This window comes from Carcharodon carcharias, chromosome 29 (genome assembly GCF_017639515.1).
Source record: "Carcharodon carcharias isolate sCarCar2 chromosome 29, sCarCar2.pri, whole genome shotgun sequence".
Lineage (NCBI taxonomy): Eukaryota > Metazoa > Chordata > Chondrichthyes > Lamniformes > Lamnidae > Carcharodon > Carcharodon carcharias.
This window is the reverse complement of record NC_054495.1, coordinates 5,616,152-5,621,151: the sequence shown is the minus strand read 5'-3', so window position 1 is coordinate 5,621,151 and position 5,000 is coordinate 5,616,152. Positions and strand designations below refer to the sequence as shown.

General features: G+C 51.4%; 1 protein-coding gene across 1 annotated transcript in view; it reads left to right on the top strand.

Moving 5' to 3' along the window:
- bcl3 (BCL3 transcription coactivator) overlaps positions 1-5,000 on the top strand; it is a 96,753-nt gene that overhangs the window by 72,152 nt on the left and 19,601 nt on the right. The gene's annotated exons all lie outside the window — the stretch shown is intronic.

Genomic DNA, 5,000 nt, shown 5'->3' with positions numbered 1-5,000 from the left:
AGCAAGAATGGAGAGGCCAGCAGGGAATTAAAGCAGCCGCACATATTTGCAGGTTCACTACTTTTTGGACATATTTGTTCTTACCGGTTTGTTTCTCACGGTTGCTAAACAGGCCCTGGTATTTCACAATATCTACCTAGGTTTTCCCGTAAAGCTCAGCTGTCAGTAATGCAGAGCTCAGCGCCACAGCCAACCTGCGTCAGTTTGGTTTAGATCGTTGAGATAGAGGTAGTGGTGTGGTTAACTTTGAGTACATACCCAACACTGTACTTCCTGACAACGAGCTGGAGAGTGAAAAAAAAAGCCAACAAAAACACCTTCACGTGCCGGCCTGTCAGGCTCTGACTTATATCAGGGCTCTTGACAGAAGCAGAGGATCCTGCACCACAGCAGGAGGCCATTCAGCCCATCATGCCTGTGCTGGCACTTTGAACGAGCCCTCCAGTTACACCCCTCCCCCCCGACTTTACCGCACCTCACCCTCTCCCCCACAGCCCTGCAAATTCTTCCCATTCAAGCGTTGATCCAATTCCCTCCACCCCTCCCTATCTCTGTAACCTCCTCCAGCCCCTACAACCCTCCCTATCTCTGTAACCTCCTCCAGCTCCTACAACCCTCTCTATCTCTGTAACCTCCTCCAGCCCCTACAACCCTCTCTATCTCTGTAACCTCCTCCAGCCCCTACAACCCTCTCTATCTCTGTAACCTCCTCCAGCCCCTACAACCCTCCCTATCTCTGTAACCTCCTCCAGACCCTACAACCCTCCCTATCTCTGTAACCTCCTCCAGCCCCTACAACCCTCCCTATCTCTGTAACCTCCTCCAGACCCTACAACCACAGAATCACAGCATTGTTAGGATGCAGGAGGAGGCCATTTGGCCCATCATGTCTGCACCGACTCTCCGACTGAGCATTGTGACCTAGTGCCATTGCCCTGCCTTTGCCCCGAACCCCTGCACATTGTTTCTATTCAACTATTCACCCAAAGTCCTCTCGAATGCCTTGATTGAACCTGCCTCCACCACACTTCCAGGCAGTGAATTCCAGACCCGAACCACTCGCTGTGTGAAAAAGATTTTTCTCACCTCGCATTTGCAAATGACTTTAAATCTGTGCCCTCTCATTCATGATCCCTTTACAAGAGGGAACAGCTTCTCCCCATCTACTCTGTCCAGCCCCCTCATGATTTTGAACATCTGTATTAAATCTCCTCTTGGCCTCTTTCTCTCCAGAGAGAACAGTCCCAACCTCTCCCATCTATCCTCATAGCTGAAGTGTCTCATCTCTGGAGTCATTCTTGTAAACCAATCCTGCACTCTCTCCAATGCGTTCACATCCTTACTACAGTGTGGTGCCCAGAACTGTGCACAATACTCCAGCTGAGGTCTAACTAGTGTCTTTTATAAGCTCATCATAACCTCCCTGCTCTTGCGCTCTGTGCCTCTATTGATAAAGCCCAGGATACTGTATGCTTTATTAACTGCTCTCTCCACCTGTCCTGCCACCTTCAATGATCTATGCACATATACACCCAGGCGTCTCTGCTCCTGCACCCTCTTCAGAATTTCACCCTTAGTTTTATACTGCCTGCCCATGTTCTTCCTACCAAAATGCATCACCTCACACTTCTCTGCATTGAACTTCATCAGCCACCTCTCTGCCCACTCCATCCACTTGCCTATGTCCTTTTGTAGTTCCACACCATCCTCCTCCCAGTTTACAATGTTCCCAAGCTTAGCATCATCCACAAACTTTGAGACTGTTCCCTGCACACCAAAGATCGAGATCAGTAATACATATCAGGAAAAGCAAGGGTCCCAGTAACCGACCCCTGGGGAGATCCACTATGAATCTTCCCCCCAGCCCGAAACATATCCATTGATCAAAACTCTCTGCTTCCTATTTTTCAGCCAATTTTGCGTCCACGCTGTGACTGTCCCTTTTATTCCATGAGCTCTAGCGCTTCTCACGAGTCAATTGTCTGGCACGGTGTCAACTGCCTTTCAAAAGGCCCTGGGCCCTGGAACATTTGAGGACTTTGGGACTATACTCGATGGAGTTTAGAAGGATGAGGGGGGGATCTGATTGAAACTTACAGAATACTGAAAGGCCTGGATAGAGTGGACGTGGGGAAGATGTTTCCATTAGTAGGAGAGACTAGGACCTGAGGGCACAGCCGCAGAGTAAAGGGAAGACCTTTTAGAGGAGAGATGAGGAGAAACTTCTTTAGCCAGAGAGTGGTGAATCTATGGAATTCATTGCCACAGAAGGCTGTGGAGGCCAGGTCATTGAGTGTATTTAAGACCGAGATAGATAGGTTCTTGATTGGTAAGGGGATCAAAGGTTATGGGGAGAAGGTGGGAGAATGGGGTTGAGAAACTTATCAACCATGATTGAATGGGGGAGCAGACTCGATGGGCCGATTGGCCTAATTTCTGCTCCTATGTCTTATGGTCTTATGGCAGGATTTTATGTTCGTCGGGCGATCTTCCCGATGTCATCGCGCACTCTCGCGATCGGTCGGCCAGCAGGTGCTTACAAGAGTCAGCAGTGCGCCCACCAACAATTAAGAGGCCTATGTAGGCCCTGAAGCAATTAATTCATTAGTATTTTTGGCTGCCCGTCCATCCTTACGGTTGGCTGGGTGGGCTGATAGGCCTGGCAGCCTGTGCATTTATAACCATTCCTCATCCACAGGCCAGGATGAGGTTACCCACAGTAAATAAAAACCCGCTAAATGTTTCTCACCACCGTTTCGAACATGTCCCTCCTCATATGACTGAGCCACACGCGGTTGCGTGTTTATACCTTCTTCAAAAACTTATTTTTTCGCTTCTGCCATTCTTTGGCTCCCTGAGGCAGTTCCGGGCCCTCGGAGAGCTGTCAGTCCTCTGGGCATGCACAGAATTCTGCGCTCACCCTCCTCCCCGCCCACCACGTCCCCACCCGCCGAACTCAGGCAGCACTGAGCTGGCCGTTGATTGACCAGCCGGTGCCAATTCGCTGGCCAGGGGCTGAATGCAGGTGGGTGGGCCTTTAGCCGGCTGCTCCCTGACCTCCCTGCCCCACCCAACCGACGGACGGAGCATCCTGCCCCGTGTGCACCACATCAACAGCGTTACCCTCATCAACCCTCTCTCTTCAAAATACTGCAGCAAAGTAGTGAAGCACAGTTTTCCCTTTAGAAATCCCTCCCTATCCCACCCTACAAACTTCCTAAATCTGGAACCTCCTCCAGACCCTACAACCCTCCCTATCTCTGTAACCTCCTCCAGCCCCTACAACCCTCCCTATCTCTGTAACCTCCTCCAGCCCCTACAACCCTCCCTATCTCTGTAACCTCCTCCAGCCCCTACAACCCTCCCTATCTCTGTAACCTCCTCCAGACACTACAACCCTCCCTATCTCTGTAACCTCCTCCAGCCCCTACAACCCTCCCTATCTCTGTAACCGCCTCCAGCCCCTACAACCCTCCCTATCTCTGTAACCTCCTCCAGACGCTACAACCCTCCCTATCTCTGTAACCTCCTCCAGCCCCTACAACCCTCCCTATCTCTGTAACCTCCTCCAGCCCCTACAACCCTCCCTATCTCTGTAACCTCCTCCGGACGCTACAACCCTCCCTATCTCTGTAACCTCCTCCAGCCCCTACAACCCTCCCTATCTCTGTAACCTCCTCCAGCCCCTACAACCCTCCCTATCTCTGTAACCTCCTCCAGCCCCTACAACCCTCCCTATCTCTGTAACCTCCTCCAGACGCTACAACCCTCCCTATCTCTGTAACCTCCTCCAGCCCCTACAACCCTCCCTATCTCTGTTACCTCCTCCAGCCCCTACAACCTTCCCTATCTCTGTAACCTCCTCCAACCCCTACAACCCTCCCTATCTCTGTAACCTCCTCCAGCCCCGACAACCCTCACTATCTCTGTAACCTCCTCCAGTCCCTACAACCCTCCCTATCTCTGTAACCTCCTCCAGTCCTTACAACCCTCCCTATCTCTGTAACCTCCTCCAGCCCCTACAACCCTCCGAGATCTCTTCACTCCTCCAATTCTGGCCTCTTGACCATCCTCCGATTCCCATCGCTCCACCATTGGTGGCCGTGCCTTCAACTGCCTGGGGCCCTGAGCTCTGAAATGCCCTCCCTAAACCTCTCCGCCTGTCTCACTCTCTCTTTCTTCTCCTTTAAGACATCCCTTAAAACTGACCTTTTTGACCGCACTTTTGGTCACTTGTCCCCATCTTTATGTTGCTCAGGGTCTATCTTTTGTCTGATAATCACTCCTGGGAAGTGCTGTGGGATGGTTTAGCCGTGTGAATGGTGCTATGTATGTGCAAGAAAAGGTTGTTGTCTTGAAGCGAGGATCTTGAGGTCCCAGAGATGCGAGACAGGATTATTGACAATTGATTTGGTTGTTCACCATAGACAGGAAGTCAAAGCACTCAGCAGGCAGGAATAGAACTAACGAGACAATCAAAAGTCCCCCAGTATAAATAAAACCCTTGAGAGTTTAACAAAGAAGGGCGATACATAAGAAAAAAGGATGTGGAGAGAGGTTGGGGCTGTAAATCTGAGGGAGTGCTGCACTGTCAGAGGGTCAGTACTGAGGGAGTGCTGCACTTTCAGAGAGTCAGTACTGAGGGAGTGCTGCACTGTCGGAGGGTCAGTACTGAGGAAGTGCTGCATTGTCGGAGGGTCAGTACTGAGGGAGTGCTGCACTGTCAGAGGGTCAGTACTGAGGGAGTGCTGCACTGTCAGAGGGTCAGTACTGAGGGAGTGCTGCACTGTCAGAGGGTCAGTACTGAGGGAGTGCTGCATTGTCGGAGGGTCAGTACTGAGGGAGTGCTGCACTGTTGGAGGGTCAGTACTGAGGGAGTGCTGCACTGTCGGAGCGTCAGTACTGAGGGAGTGCTGCACTGTTGGAGGGTCAGTACTGAGGGAGTGCTGCACTGTCAGACGGTCAGTGCTGAGGGAGTGCTGCACTGTCAGAGGGTCAGT